A 17777-nucleotide genomic window follows, 5' to 3' on the forward strand; every position below is an offset into this window, starting at 1 on the left:
CTTGTGGGCAGAATTCCACTGCGGCTTAATTCCAAGCTGGTATGCTCTACTCAACAAAAAGAAAATACCTCCCCACAGGGGTAAAATTCTCAAGGTGTGGTGCGATATGGATATGTGATAATTCAACGGAATAGATGAAACCTAGAAGACATGGCTTAAACTTCTGGGTTAAGAGCTCCATTAACACACCTAAACCAGCAAGATGGACTTAAACAGAACAGATTTACCAATCTTTGATAAACTGACGGAATACCACATCCACTACCAGCAATCTTGCCGAGCACCAACGGCTCTCACACTTCCTTTGTGTTTTTAGCAGCTGGCTATAAACCAAATCATATATTCTTCTAAACTCTGTTTCAAATCTGATCATAAAAACAATAAACAACAACTCTTCTATTAATAACGCTGGAGATACAGTCAAGCTAGCTCTTAAGTGACCATTACTAGATTTTAAAAGCTAAACATAAGCACTTTTTGTCCAAGTGGATAAATTTGGTAGCTGTACACAAATTTGTCTGTGGTTATTTACAACAGGGCATGTGCTATGTTTAATCGCCAGCTGATTTCCTTACTCTTGTTCCATATGACAACCATGCATCGCACATGTAAACACAGTCAGTGGTTTTTGTAAAAAGCCAAGTAACAAAATGGGGCAACAGCAGTATATACCCACCATCATACCAGCATAATAGATATGGCTAAGCGCAAATATATCCATGCAGAGCCTTACCCAAAGTCACTGCACTAAATTTTAAAATTTCAAGCAAGATCTGTATTTTTTTTTTTTGAGATTCAAACACTGAGAAACAAAAGACATGGCTTATTTTATAATTTCCTTCTGAGAAATAAGATGAAGTTAAAAAAAGAAAACAATGAATCAGAACAGACATTCCAATGGTGAGAATACCCCGATTATGAATGCCCCCTGGTTTTCTTCGTAGCTAACTAACTTTTGTCACTTGTTCACAAAAATTAGTCTAAACAAAAGGGAACATGCGCTGAGTGCCTAACATCAATCAGATATTTTAATAAACACTAAACTCACTGAATTCTCAGAGCATTCCTACAACAGAGATGTTTTTAATCACATTTTAGAAATGACAAATCTGAGGCTCAGAGAAATTAAAATAACTGCTCAAGGCTCCACAACTAGCAAAGTAGCATATCCAAACTCAGGCTGATCTGATTACACATCAACTGAGCCAACTTAGATATTTGTAGATAAATGCATTTGTAGGGAAAATCCAACAGCAAGGGTTGATTTTTTTTTTTTTTTTTTTTTTGCAAAAATGGTCAGTATACAGTTGGTATGGTAATTCCATGATGCCTGGAGTTGTTGTGTTTTTTTTTTTTAATGTTTGTTTATTTTTGAGAGAGAGAGAGCAGGAGAGGGGCAGAGAGAGAGAGAGAAGCAAATGATCTGAAGCAGCTCCACACTGCATGGAGAACCCTGCATGGAGCTCAAACACACAAACTGAAACCATGACCTGAGCCAAAATTAGTCGCTTAACTGATTGAGCCACCCAGGTGACTCGATGCCTGGAATTTTAAACAGACATCAGTACAGTGTCCATGGAGAAGAAAAGGCTCTACATAGAGAAGGGACAGATTCCCCCAAAGAGACTGATCCCCTCAGCCCTACACCTAGTAACAGTATAGGCGGGCCTTGTAGTGGGGAAGGGGGAAGTGCAGGCTTCATGGGCTTTCAAACCACAACAGGGTCCTGAGGGGTCATGGGGACAGCAGCCACTGGCTCACCAGGCTCACTTGACAAAATTTCCCAAGGTGAAACACCAAGAGGTGAAGTTTACTTCTGTAACTACTCCCCAGGTATTCTGTGGCAGCCTCAAAGAGAGTTTCATAAATCAAATGAATTCTGGGGCACCTGGGGACTCAGTCAGTTAAGCAGCCAACTCTTGATTTCAGCTCAGGTCACGATCTCATGGTTCATGAGTTCAAGCCCCTCACTGGGCTCTGAACTGACAGCTTGGAGCCTGCTTGGGATATTCATTCATTCATTCACTCACTCACTCATTCATTCATTCATTCTCTCTCTCTCTCTCTCCCTCCCCCCAGCCCCCTCCCCGTTCAAGTGGGCTCGCGCTTGCGTGCTCTCTCTCTCAAAATAAACTTTTTTTTAAAAAAAAGCTACTTTAGGTTCTTTTAAAAATCACTTTGTTAAATTTTTTTTTTCTTTTTTTTCAACGTTTTTTTTTTTATTTATTTTTGGACAGAGAGAGACAGAGCGTGAACGGGGGAGGGGCAGAGAGAGAGGGAGACACAGAATCGGAAGCAGGCTCCAGGCTCCGAGCCATCAGCCCAGAGCCTGACGCGGGGCTCGAACTCACGGACCGCGAGATCGTGACCTGGCTGAAGTCGGACGCTTAACCGACTGCGCCACCCAGGCGCCCCTTAAAAATCACTTTGTATTTAGGGGTGAGATCATTAAGGGGGCTCATTCTCGAGTGCCAACTACGTGCCAGGCACTATACTAGCAACTTTACGTACACTTATCTCATTTGATTTTTACAAAACCCTGGAGAACATTAACCCTATGTTATACATGAGGAAAATGAAGGCTTAGAAAAGAGAATAACTTCTGATTTTACAGCCAGCAGTTCCAGGACTGATATATAAACCTGAGTCCATCTGACTTCTGGCCTTTCTGTTTTCCTGAGTACTAGCGCTTACCTCAGCAGAAGCTCAGAGATACTCCATTAATTCTTTCAAGGTTACATAACTGCTAAGTGACTGGTAAAGAGGTGTATCAGTTCTCAAAAAGTGTTGTTTTAAATACAATGTTACACTATTAATTCTCTACCACCTGTGTACCTAGCCCCAAACTAAACCTGTTAGTAAATGCTGGCAGGTTTTATAAAGATAATGGAGGAAGAGTATGATTGTCTATGTCCCTATATCCAATGTGACTGATTTCTTTTTTACAAGATGGCCCAGTTTGCAGAATAGAAAACATGGTAACTGTAATGTGTTACTTATTAACTCCAAATGTTAGAAATAGGATCCCCTAAAAACCTGTCTTACAAATTGATATAAAAGAAAATTCATAATGTTCTGTCCTTTGTATTTGACATTTTATATTTCTACCAAGATTTTGTTTTGGGTGAGAGAGATCTCAAGTGGGGGAGGGGCAGGGGGGTGGTAACAGAGGATCTGAAGCGGGCTCTGTGCTGACATCAGAGAGCCTGATGTGGGGCTTGAACTGACAAACCACGAGATCATGACCTGAGATGAAGTTGAACGCTCAACTGACTGAGCCATCCAGGCATCCCTCTACCAGGATTGTCAGAACATTTGCAGGACATAAAGACTGTGAAACCATATAACACTGTACTAAGGGCAGAACCATTCAAAGAACACCTTAAATAAATCATATGGATAAAAATTTTAAACATTAAATTTACAAAATTAAATCAAATATTCCTGAGCCATATGTCCATCTATAATTCTCCTAACACCAGGATTTCCCCCAAATAGTCACAAGTCACAAAACATGTAATAAAGAACACAGAGATCAATTCCCAACAATATTTTGGCCCTTTCAGTGAAATCCCTTTCTGGCTTACGCCAGCATTGCTCAAAACATTTAAAAAAAAAAAACAAAAAACAAAACTGTTTATCTTTTTTTTTTTTCATTATCTTCAGTAGTGGATACATCTCTGACCTTTAGTGTTAGAAACTGGCAGTTATGTACAACTACGTCTGATGAATAACATGGAAAAGATCAGTTATGGCTAAGAAACTAGGCAGAAATACAAGCCTCAGATCTACAGATTCTTGGATGGAATCCTGAAACAAGACACCAAAAGAATTTGTGGGATATATTACTATGTATTTTTCAGTGTGATCTGTGGCTATGGGACAATTTTAAGCTTGAATAGTCTAAATTAATTTCCCATAAAAGTAAAAAAGAATAAGTTAAAGAGTACTTTTTTAGGATTTTTTAAAAACAAATCAGGATGTTCTAGCAAGAAAAACTTTTAGAGATGCAAACCTGTGCCTATGAGTGAACAGCCCAAAAAACCCCTGAAGCATTTCATCCTAAATACAATGAATGACCAGGATTCTGGGAGGGATCACAAACCCCTGAAATGTAATTAGAACTGTGGGCACATAAGATAAAAGCTGCCTTGATGATGAAGCATGCCAGACCCTAGGCACACTAGCTGAAAAAAAGAGAAGAAAGAGCATTATTTTCAGGGCAAATCCAAGTAGCTATTCTAATGAAATGTGAAGATTGAGGGATAATTGTTCAAAGACTCCAAATATTACTAGCAGTATATGTTTTTAAAAGTCTATAACCTTACTATGGAGAATATGTTCTGATATTGAAGCATACTAATTTCAATTAATTTTTTAAAGTATTTATTGAAAGCATATTATGAGCAATGCACGGTAGGGAGAGTAAATCAAAATGCAATTACTATTTGAATTATGGCAAGCCTTGTTGGTTGATCTGCTCTATTTTTGCGGTTCATATTATAAGCTTATGAACCAACTGCCCTATTAACATATGCAGTTACTGGTTTTCACCTTATATACTGGCATTCAAATTTCGGGTTTACAGAATTATTCCACAAGTTTATGCCATAATTTTGGTTCACGTCTCCCGTAAGCAAAATATGCAAACACACGGCTGCCCTAATAGTCTGACAGAGCAAGATCTATTCCACAGATCTCAGACTTCCCCCAATAACCAGCACTGATACAAAAGGAACCTCGGTGAAGAAAGCTATGTTTTCTTAATAATAACAGTTGTATAAACAGAAGGTCTTCTCAGTTAAAGGGAAACCAACATCAAACAGCAGTAAAACATAGAACCCTAAAGCTCTCTTTCTTTGAAGACGCCCGTTTGAAGCGAGGTGTTTCTAGTTATGGGTGAATGAAATGAGAATTCAGTTGTAACCAGCGGACACCCAGTCCCAGGAAGGGCTAATTAAATCCATCTGAGAAGCGCGTCTAAAACTGCCTCACACATTTCAAAGGCAGGCACTAGGCTGTCTTCTGCAAAGACATCAAAACCCTCAGTCACGAATGACGCACATCGAGACGCTACGACGATGTTATTTTTATGGACTACAAAGCTCCATAAAAGTAATGTTACAAGTTTACATGATTTCCTTACACAAAAATCAAAGTTAAGACAGAACATTTTTACTTCTATCTGGAATTTCTTTCTGGCCTCCAACTCTATTTTTGCACATCTTCTACAGGACCTCAAAAAACAGAGGAGATACATCAATAATATTCAAGTGTTTCAAATATTTGTTGACTGGAAGTAGTTAAAAAGTTAATAAAAAAAATTAGCCATGGTTTGCACAGTTAATTTCTTCCCTAACAACAACAAAAAACTCCAGGACTCTGATGTTACAACTCTTTAGTTAATAAAAGCCAGCAGAAAGAGCTCAAAATTTTAAAAACTTGTTGATTTGGCAAAATATTCCATTGAACAGCCATGATTTGGACTATGAAGTGGTAGAAGAAAGTTACATTCAGAATCAGGAATATTATCCCAGTAGAATAATGTAGTCTTGGTGTCTACTCTACCAACCCTTTTTAACTATCTGTACTTGGTTATGGTGGGCTCATATACTCATATTGAGCAATCACATCCTTCTCTTAAAGAACACTATTAGATACGATGGTATGAAACAAACTCTGAATAGGAGAAATTCAATACTTCAAAAGCAATATATATATATGTACATATATACAAGTATATGTATGTATATACATGTGTATATGTATATTTGTGTGTATATACATATACATATATATGTATGTGTGTGTGTGTGTATATATATATATATATATATATATATATATATATATATATGACACCACCCTCATACTTACTAAACTGGAATCTCTTCTCCCTGTAGAGAACTCAACAAAAAGAGGACTGGTCATGAGGAGACCTGAGACTTCTGGCTTTGCTCACCTAATAACCTTGGATGAGGCACTCAATCGTCCAGGCTTAATGTGTTCTCCACTGTTAAACAAGGAGATGACCTAGGGGAGTCAAATACTTTTTAACTTCTGGAAAACAGTATAGAGGTTCTTCAAAAAATCAAAAACAGAACTACCATATGATCCAGCAACTCCACTTCTGGGTGTTTATCTGAAGAAAATGAAAACACTAACTCTGTGTTCATTATAGCATTGTTTACAATAACCAAGATATGTAAGCAACTTAACTGTCCACCAATGGATGAATGGATAAAGAAAATGTGTGCACGCATGCACGCATTCACGTGCAGACACACACAGCAATATTATTCAGCCATAAAAAAGAAGTAAATCTTGCTATTTGTGATGACATGGATAGATCTTGAGGGCATTATCCTAAGTGAAATAAATCAGAGAAAGGCAAACACCATACGATCTCACTTATGTGTAGCATCTTACAAAACAAAGCAAAACAAGACAAAAAAACCATATACACAAACTCACAGATACAAAGAAGAGATTGGTGGATGCCAGAGGCAGGGGGTAAAGGGTGGATGAAATGGGAGAAGGGGGGTCAAAAGGTAAAAACTTCCAGTTATAAAATAAGTAAGCCATGGGGATGTAATGTACAGCACAGTGACTATAGTTAATACTATATCACAGATTTCAAGGTTCTAAGAGTAAATCTTAAACGTTCTTATCACAAGAAAAAAGACTACGTATGGTGATGGATGCTAACTACACTTACTGTGGTGATCATTCCACAATACTACATACAAATACTGAATCATAATGTTACATCCTGGAAACTAATTTGTCAATTATATCTCAATTAAAAAGAGTAATGAAAACAAAAGAAATTACATCCTCAATCCAGCATAAAGTTAGGGAGTAAAGGTCAGCAGAAGGAAAAGAATAGTTTTGTCCGTAAGAATGGGGGAAAGGCAATCATCGCAGTGAACCCAGCAGAGCAGAACTAGCCTGTGGAGCAGTGTGGCCCTCTGCGGCCAGCCTGGGAGAAATCAGCCAATACCATGCCCTGATTTACTGTATTGCAGTCTGTACACACTAAGAATAAGCATGGTGGTTTATTACAAGTCTCCGAACTTTAAGAATGATCACAATAAATACCATGTAAGATGGTTTCTTAAAAAACAGTAAGAAATTTTATGAAATATTACACAGTTACTTTAGATTATGTTTTACCTCTGAAATCTCAGTTGGAGACAGGATCTTTAAGACTCTAGCAGGATGATAACATTTCAGAAAAACCGAAAAATTCTTATAACTTCTAAAATTCTGATTTTTTTCCTTCAAACCCGAACTCATAAACACTACATAGATGGTTTAGAATCCTACTTACAGCTGTTCATGTAATAGCAACATGTGAATGTCCCACTTCTGCCCTATCTTTTTTGTCCCAAGAAAATTCAGGGCATACTATGACAGTTTAGCAAGTTAACTCCAACCAAAAGATTTCAATTCAGAGAAAATTTCATAGCAGAGAATAAGTTTCTAGAAATAAATAACACACTGCTTTATTACTGAAAGAGAAAAAACTTAAAGGAAAAATAGATTTTTAAATTTATTATCTAATTTGAAATACTGCCAGGGCACTGGTGTGGCTCAATCAGTTAAGCATCCAACTTTGGTTGAGGTCATGATCTCATGGTTCACGAGTCTGAGCCTCACATCGGGCTCTCGGCTGTCAGCACAGAGCTTGCTTTAGATCCTCTGTCCCCCTTTCTCTCTGTCCCTCCCCTGCTTGCATATGCATAATCTCTCACTCAAAAATAAACATTAAAAAATAAAATAAAATAAAATAAAATAAAATAAAATAAAATAAAATAAAATAAAATAAAATAAAATAACTGCCTGGAACTGTACACTCAAGAATTCACTAGTAGGTATTACTTACAAATGCAGCTGATCCTAGCATTAAAAAATGTCAGTTACACAAACTCTTAACTATAGAGAACACACTAATGGTTACCAGAAAGGGATGGGAATGAATGAAATAGGTGATGGGGATTACAGAGACCACTGCATGTTGTATGTAAATGTTGAATGACTAAATTCTACACCTGACACTAATATTACACCTTACATTAATTGGAACTTAAATAAAAACTTGAAAAAAAATGTCAGTTATAGGGGAAAGTATACATTTAATTCATATGGTACCAATTATAGTGCTGGAAATATTAAGTACTAACATTAGGCCAGCTGAATGAAAACCAAATTTAAAATGCCTTATTAAATTCAAAACAATAAAGCATGATACAACATACTAACATGTGCACTACACAGCTTTAAATGTGTTCAGTATCAATGTTATTCATCATTTATAATTAAATTAATGAGATATGTAAAATGTGTAAACAAGTGCAGTTATAAGAGTTGTTGGAAGTTGGAACTGCCACTCAACAGGCTACAGAGTTTAGGTAGACAAGTGACATTTCTGAGTGGGCCAGCTGCCTTCCCACTACAATAACATGCCATTTGACACAATTCCATCTTTCTCACGTGCAGCCATTGTACCTGTGCTCCTGATTACTCTCTTGGTATCATTCAAGGTGCTGGTTTTTATCTATGTCCAAATAGAATATTAATTTGAATTTGCTTTAATGGTTATCTTTTTCTTTTTCATTTTTTAATTTATTTTAGAGAGAGGGAGTGTGTACAACTGGGGGAGAAGACAGAGAGAGAGAGAATCTTAAGAGCATAGAGTCCAACACCAGGCTTGATCCCACAACCCTGGGATCATGACCTGAACCAAAAGCAAGAGTTAGACGCTCAACTAACTGAGACACCCAAGCGCCCTGATGGTTACCTTTTTCTAATCACATAATTGAAACTAATTAGCTTGAATGTTCCCTAAATTTGCCTTTTGAGAGACTGGAATAATGTTCCTCTTAGTTAACGGCAAATATTTCTTAAATTGCTTTTGTTGCTTTAAAAAAAATAATCTTCGTATTACTCTGCTTTTCCTAAGAACCTGAAGAAATGTGAAGTATTATCAGAATATATTAATCAAACTCATTTTGTGTCCTAAAAATATTTTAGCAATTTTCTAAACCTATATATATATATCATTTTTTTATTTGTCCAAAAAAATTAGATAACATTCTGTAAAAATGTACTTCACGTTGGTAAAGTTAGATTTTAACACTTATCAGAACAGTTAACCTCTTAAGTTGCAATGACCTTTGCTAATAACATCACTGAAAATTTAATAAAAATATAAAATTCAAAGACAGATACTTTTATAACGCAAGATTTTTAAAACATTTAACCAAAATATGCAATGGATATTTATCCTGCATCTAACCTACCCATAGAAGTGTTTCATTTCTTCAAAAGAACACTACTGGTATAGTAAGCAACTTTCTTTGTTAACAAAAATAAATGTTTTTCCTCCCAACTGGTATCTTCTGAGGTAGTGGTTTGGCCCGTTCTCCTCCATGTGGACACACAGTGTGACTACATCTCCCATCCCCTAAAGGCGGAGGAATAGTCACATCATGTGCTTTTTCCAACAGAATGAACAGATGGACACAGGCAGAAGCTCTGAGAACTGGTGCATGATTTCCATTCTCTTTCCTTTCCTTTGTCAGGTCCTGAGCTTCCTAGTAAGGATGCACCCCAACAGATACACAACGCACATCTAATGCATGTAAGAAACAAACCTAAGTTCCTGCAATTTTAGGGTGACTGCTACTGTAGGATGGTCCAGCTGATCCTAACAGATAAAGTTATGATGTTACATCACTAATGTGCAGTGTTCTTTTTTGCTTTCCATCAATGTCCTATGTGAGCAAAAGCAAACAAAAATCACCTAATGGTATGTTAAGACTCATTTGAATCTGTCATATCAGTAACATTAAAATGATTTTTTAGAAAACATTCAATCATTCTTAGCCTAAAAGGCAGACTGAAGCTTGGCAGTTAAAACTTAGCTTGTGAAACAAAAATTCAATTTTATTTCTAATAACATTTGAAGAAGTGAAAAGATTATTCAGCCTATTTATTGTTACAGGTAAGTTCAATAAATTACAAAAAAAATGGATTTTTTTAAAAAGTTCAAATCTAGATTTCTTCACTGTGTTCTTCAAGTTCCAGGGGGCAGGGACAACCCATTCTTCACAAACCAGCTCTTGAAGGTAGGCTGGTTTATCACTAGCCCATTCTCCTATCTGTCCCACTGCGGCAGGCATATACTTCTCCACACCGATGTTGGGCTTAGGTCACTTGTTTTGCTTTGTGCAGACACACTGACTGCATGTCTGAGATCAGGCTATAAATGTGTTTGCATGGTATGACTCGCCCTCCAGTTCTCCTGCCTTGTTTGATGAAAACAAACATGCTCCACAGAGTGGTAAGCAATATTCCTCCAGCCTGGGTCCCCACAGGGACCTACGACAGGGACCTACGACAGGGACCTACGACAGGGACCTACGACAGGGACCTACGACAGGGACCTACGACAGGGACCTATGCGGGGAAAAACCCGAGCTTGGCCTGCAGCTGAGAGCCATGCCCAGGTGGGCCTGGTTAAGCCCAGCCCAATCTTGGGGAGAACCAAGACAAGAGTCTCACCAAAGACGTCACAGTCAAACTGTATGCAGCCACAGTGATTTTCTGGGGTGTTTTTCTTTTCTTTTACCCTACGAAGAGCTGATACTCTTCATTAGACTTCCTTGTAAAAGCAATCACTTATTCTAGGCCCATCCTGTTTGAGGTGCCTTTTTGCCGACAAACACAGGACTACATGCTTGCCACGTTACCACAAGGAAAGCCAGAAAACATTTCATTTGACCTATTAACTAAAACAATATATCTGATGACAAATAAAAATCTCTTAAGTTTTAATGAATAAAAGGAACTATCTCCCCTTTAATGATACAATGACTGCATAGTTTTAATTACACTCCTACATACATACATAAATCCAGTCTGAGTAACTCAACTTTGAAATGAATGAAGAAAGCTTAAATTTGATATTTGGGATTACATTTCCCAGGTGCTGGATTTGTAATAAATAAAATCATTGTTTTCTTTAATTGTAACAAATTAAACCGGCAAACATACTGGGCTGAATTTTCATACCCCATCATGTAACTAATTTGTTGAGAGAGTACAACAGGCAACTGCCAGTGCAGATGACCCTGCATGTAACAGATGTAATGTTCTAATTTATTGGCTGAAGCCTCGTCATACCGTGTCATTAGGAAGTGATTTTTCAACTTTCTACCCACTTTCCTTCCTTCCTTCCCTGCTCCCATACCCTCGTTCAACATTTCCTGAGAAGTACAACTGGAAAACAAGGCAAGGTTCTCCTCTTATATAAAGCTTATATTTTAGTGTAAAGAGACTGAACTTACATAAGTGGACAAAGAAATAAAAAAGAGAATTAAGGGGCGCCTGGGTGGCTCAGTCGGTTGAGCGGCCGACTTCGGCTCAGGTCATGATCTCGCGGTCCGTGAGTTCGAGCCCCGCGTCGGGCTCTGTGCTGACAGCTCAGAGCCTGGAGCCTGTTTCAGATTCTGTGTCTCCCTCTCTCTGACCCTCCCCTGTTCATGCTCTGTCTCTCCCTGTCTCAAAAATAAATAAAACGTTAAAAAAAAAAAAAGAATTAAAATTTATAATAGGTGCGATGAAGAAAATAAACACTGATATGACAGCAAGTAACCATGTGATTCACTTAGGAGGCCTCCAATTTATTCCTGCTCCCCCATGTAAAAACAACAATGAAGACAAAACAAAATGATGAACAAAAAGCCTCTTCACATACCAGAATTAGTGAGTAAAATAAATTGATATAAAATATGAGTTTACTGGGGCGCCTGGGTGGCGCAGTCGGTTAAGCGTCCGACTTCAGCCAGGTCACGATCTCGCGGTCCGTGAATTCGAGCCCCGCGTCAGGCTCTGGGCTGATGGCTCGGAGCCTGGAGCCTGTTTCCGATTCTGTGTCTCCCTCTCTCTCTGCCCCTCCCCCGTTCATGCTCTGTCTCTCTCTGTCCCAAAAATAAATAAAAAACGTTGGGAAAAAAAAAATTAAAAAAAAAAAAAGAAAAAAAATATGAGTTTACTAAAAATATGACAAGTTTGTTCATTCCTAATCATGACTAAAGTGTAGAGTCTATTAATTCATAAGATACCAAATTGAGCACAAGTTAGACTTTCAAAAAATCTCGATTGATCAAGAGTCTTCTCTAGAACACACTTTATAAAATGTTCCAACAAGAGATGGTGAGATCATGAACAACCTCAGAGTAAATTCAAAACTCATGGTCTAAAAGGCCCTCCAGGAACTGTGTATGTCCATTTTGCTCACCGTTAACTTTCTGTCCCTCTCCTCCCCAAGCCCTGCTTCAGGCACTGTTCTCTCTATGACCAATTATTTCTGCTAAATCCAATAGGCACACCTCAGTTTTCTTCTTTTGTGACCTCTTAATATTCACTGGCATCATTGACCTTTTCACCTTCTCAAAACTTTCTTAAAACACAGAATCTTAATACCAAGTCTTAGTAAACATCTCCACTTGTCTATTTCAGACACTGTAAACATGTCCAAAATTCAAAGTATTGTCCTATCTCAATTGTTCTACTTGACTGACACAGACTTTGTCCTTGCCACCCTCAACAGATGACAAATTCTGAGGAGTAAGACATCATCTCTCTTGAAGACTGTTGGTTCTCCGGAACATATGTTGTAGGAGGTACTCAATAAACAGCTATTAAACTATATTACAACTGAAATGATAAATGTATAATGGCTATAAATAGATCAAAATTCACTAAATGGTTGAATTGCTCAGCAAAGGCACATTTAACAGTTTGCTTCACTGTTTACAAGGAGCCAAGAATATAATGAGTAAATAACTTATAGTAAGTTGTTGTGGTAGAAGTTTTAGCAGTGGCCATTATGAGCTACTAGACTACAATGAATTATTTATAAGAGCTTATAAAGCTGAACTGACTCAACCTGAATGTCTGGTGTCTGAAATAAAACTGAAAGTTTTCTTCTAAATGAAATGCTTCAGAAAGTGGCTGAAACCAGGGGATAATACTAAAAATCACTTAAAGTCTTAATTATAGCATTTGCCAACTTTAATTTGGTAACAACCAATACCATTCAGTGTTTTCCATTTCCAAAGTAACTGGATTTTATAATGCACTTTTCCTTCATTTAGTCACATAACAAGTTCCTGGACTCTTGAGCACAACATGACTGAATCATTCAAGAGGGTACAGGTGCAACTGTGCCCCCAATTAGACAAGCAATTTTCCAGATTACATGGGCAGGAGCCTCACCTTTTTATGAAAATTCACTATGGTTCAGAAGCACAGTACATACCCACTGCACAAGGGTGCGTTGGAAAAGTAAACAGGTCAAGCTGTGCAAGGTTACTCTTCAGACTTAATTTCTCTACAACCTCATTTATCTGACCCCCTCCTATCAGACATCAAGCTGATTTGGAGGAGTTCTCTTTGAAAGGATATTCTTTAGTTTGGAGTAAAGGAGTCACATTGGTAAGGAAGTTACTTTGGGGCCTTCCTCTATAAGCCAAGAGTAGCAGAGAATAAATCCATTCCACCACTGATATTTTAGAACCAATGAAATTACTGTGAATTCTGGGACCCTGAGCAAAGCTTCCGGAGTGAGCTCTCACTACCTTTTGCAACACAGGCATCTCTCTGGCTTTTCCAGATAGTAATCTCTCTGTACAGTTTACATACCTAAAGAAGGAAAAAATAGGAAGCTGTTGGAGGGGCTGTCCAGATCTATCGACTCAATTTCCTTTCTCTCACCCATGTTACTTACCATCCTTCCTTTGCTTCTTTCCAGTTTCTTATTTCACGTTAGATCAAGCTCTTAGTATAGCCTATTCAGTGATCTCCACCAACTGCCTTCAAGTTCAGAGTGCCAGCTGGAGTTTCAGTAATTGTACTTTGTGTAGTTATGGGTATAAGACCAGAGCTCTTTATTCAATGAGCCAACTGCTCATGTGACTACTTCCCTGGATGGGATAGGCAATGTAAGATCCTTGACAGGTTATTAAAATTCCATTATTTCAATAGTCCCATACCTTGCAGACCTGTCCACTGCATAATTTTGAAACATTACTTTGGGGGAGTGGGGACGTAGGTAATACAAAATAGGTTCAAAATTCAAAAAGTACTAAAGGGACATCTAGTATAAGGTATGTATCCTTCTCACCCTGTCAAGGGGTCAGCCATCCAGCTCCCCAATTCAAAGGCAACCATGGTTATCAATTTCTTGTGTCTCCTTCCAAAGATAACCTATACACGTAGCAAACAAATGTTTTTTTTATGCAAATGAAAATACAATGCTTTTGTCATTGTTAGCATATACACAGAATGTCACTTAATACACTCAGCATATACAAAGAAAGTTCGGATCCCTATAGTTCAATGACAGGGCTTTATTTAATGACCCCATTTTGATAGGCATAGTCCAGTTGTCTGTAGTCCTCTGCTCTTGCAAACGATACTGCCACGAACATGCTTGTACGTCTCCTGCATGTGAACACATCCTAGAGTATAAATTCACTTTCGACAAAAAATGGAGGCTGTATCAATTTGCGCACCCACCAGTTACACATACATGGGCCTGTTTCTCTATAACCTTATAAAATTAGAGAATTATCCAACTTTTTATCTTTGCTGAAATGTAGGTGGGAAATGGTATGTCATAATTTTCACCTTATTTTCTCTGTGTGGTTTAGCACATTTTGTCATGGATGGAGGCACCATTTATATTTCCTCTGCCATAAACCACCTGAGAATTTTTCACCTGGAAGGCTGGTGTTTTTCACTGATCAATAGTTCCTTATATATTAAGAACATTTATTCCCCTTTTGTCACTGAAATGAGCGGCAAATTTCTCCTCTGGTCTGTTGGCTTCTCTATTGGCTTTACTTATGATTATGATGGTTTTATAATTTTTGCCAAAATATTTAAAATTTTTAAGCACAAACCTATTTTCCTAGCAATTTTTCTCAAATGGAAAAATAACTTTATCAAGAAAACAAATGTTGTTGCCACAGTGAAAGAATTTCATGTTTGCACAATATTATGTTTTCTGGAAAAAAAATTCATTTCCTCAAATAAGGTAACATTTTTGCTACTTTATCTAGCATTCTTTTTAAGGGGGGGGGGGGGTTGGGGAAGCCTAAGTGAAAAAATCACCTAACAAAAAAAGTAGCTTATATGATCATAACATTGAATTAATTGCTGCCAAAAGAAAAAGATTTTTAAGTTTTAAATATAAAATAGTGCATAATTTCTTGGGGTGCCTGGGTGGCTCAGTCAGTTAAGCATCTGACTTCGGTTCAGTTCATGATCTCACTGTGAGTTCGAGCCCCATGTCAGGCTCTATGCTGACAGCCTGGAACCTGCTTTGGATTCTGGATCCCCCCCTCTCTGCCTCTGCCCCCCCATACTCTGTATCTCTCTCAAAAATAAATAAATGTTAAAAAAAATACTGCATAAATTCTAAAACCTCAATTTTTTTGCCATTTATCACATACCATACGTCAATTTTCTTTTTTTTTTTTAATTAAAAAAAATTTTTTTGATGTTTATTCTTTGAAAGACAAGAGACCCAGTGCAAGCAAGGGAGGGGCAGACAGAGAGGGAGACACAGAATCCAAGCAGGCTCCACGCTCTCAGGTGTCAGCACGGAGCCCAACAGGAGCCTCGAACCCACAAACCGTGAGATCATGACTGAGCCACCCAGGCGCCCCAGTCAGTTCAATGTCCAACTTCGGCTCAGGTCATGATATCACCTTTCCAGAGTTTGAGGCCCGCGTTGGGCTCTGTGCTGACAGTTCAGAGCCTGGAGCCTGTTTCAGATTCTGTGTCTCCCTCTCTCTCTCTGTTCTTTCCCTAGTCGTGTTCTGTCTCTCTCAAAAATAAATGAACATTAAAATTTTAAAAATAATAATAAAGTCCTTCATTACAAGCACTTAAGAGTACTATGGTATTAATTTTAAAATGTTACTATAAAAATCTAAATAAAATAAAGTAAAATAAAATAAAATAAGTTACTACAAAAATGTTTTTTCAGTTTTCTGTCTGCCTACCATGCCCTTAAGCTATATAGCTAACTCTTTAATAAAAAGCCTACAGTAGGCATAAATGTAAAAGTAAACTCACCTTGTTTGCTGATGTCTTTTTCATGTTCAAAAATAAGAGTCTACTCTAAAACTTGACCATAGTGACAAAAGGACAGATAGAATAATATTGCATTTTATTCTACAAAGGGCACTGGAAAATTATTTCCTTAAAAGAACCATGATTCTTACCATGTCCCTATAAAAATTCCAGTAACTACATGATTTAGCATTACTCCCTACAAATGGGATAAAAGGAACAGAGACTGTGATGTAAAATGCAAGAATAAATCCTTACTGAAAACATAAAGAAAATATGATTTTGTGCACAAAATTATTTATTGGCAAATGCTAACTTCATTTAATTCTTAATCTTTATGAAAATATTACTTAAAAGTACTTAACTAGTTCTACTTAAAACCACATTTTCAGGGGTGCCTGGGTGGCTCAGTCAGTTAAGTATCTGACTCCTGATCTTGGCTCAAGTCACGATCTCATGATTCACGGGTTTGAGCCCTGTACCGGGTTCTGCGCTGATGGCACAAAGCCTGCTTGGGACTGTCTCTCCTTCTCTCTGTCCCTCCCCTCCTTGTGCTCTCTCTCTCAAAATAAATAAATAAACTAAAACACACACACACACACACATACACACACACACATACATTTTCAAAGTAACTCTGGTGGAATGTTTTCCTACAAATGAAGTCTAGAACAAAATCTATAATGGTAGAACAAATGGGAAAGGGTTAGCTATGTTAGAGAAGGAAACCTTCAGATGATGCATATGTAATTATTTATTATGCATCCATATGTAATTATTATTTTTTATTCTTATGTTCATTATCATTTTCTCTGTTCGAGAAGAAAAATATAGGGTGGTAATTTCAATGATATGAATACTACAAAACATTTCCCTCCCACAGGCATCTAAAGACCAAAACAAACATTACTAAGAAAATGAAATGAAAGCTCTTTTATTATTTTTTTTAATTTTTTTTTTTAACGTTTACTTATTTTTGAGACAGAGAGAGACAGAGCATGAACGGGGGAGGGTCAGAGAGAGGGAGACACAGAATCTGAAACAGGCTCCAGGCTCTGAGCTGTCAGCACAGAGCCCGACGCGGGGCTCAAACTCACGGACCGCGAGATCATGACCTGAGCCGAAGTCGGCCGCTTAACTGACTGAGCCACCCAAGCGCCCCTGAAAGCTCTTTTAGATGCAAAAATCTTATTTATCTCAAATCATGTATTGTTCTCAAAGATTATTACTTACTTGGATAAAACTGTAAGATCACTGCTAAAACTCAATATATTGAATTTTAATACCCATTTGAAAAATACGGTAACCTCTACAAGAGGTAATAAGATACTAAAAATGCTTTCTAACAGCTACTCTTTTTTTTTTTTTTAAGCTTATTTATTTGAGAGAGAGAGTGCAAGGGAGGGGCAGAGAGAGAGAGAGAGAGAGAGAGAGAGAGAGAGAGAGAGAGAGAAAGGGAAACTCAAGCAGGCTCTGCACCGTCAGCGTGGAGCCCAAGTTGGGGCTTGAACTCACGAACTGAACTATGAGACCATGACCTGAGCCGAAATTCGGAGTCGGATGCCCAACCAACTGAGCCACCCGGACACCCCTCTAACAGCTACTCTTAACCAGTATTCCTGATT

At 37.8% G+C, this 17777-nt stretch overlaps 1 protein-coding gene across 8 annotated transcripts in view; it reads right to left on the minus strand.

The window, feature by feature from the left end:
* PCCA (propionyl-CoA carboxylase subunit alpha) overlaps positions 1-17777 on the minus strand; it is a 418714-nt gene that overhangs the window by 117124 nt on the left and 283813 nt on the right. The gene's annotated exons all lie outside the window — the stretch shown is intronic.

The sequence above is a fragment of the Neofelis nebulosa genome, chromosome 1, assembly GCF_028018385.1.
Source record: "Neofelis nebulosa isolate mNeoNeb1 chromosome 1, mNeoNeb1.pri, whole genome shotgun sequence".
Taxonomy (NCBI): Eukaryota; Metazoa; Chordata; class Mammalia; order Carnivora; family Felidae; genus Neofelis; species Neofelis nebulosa.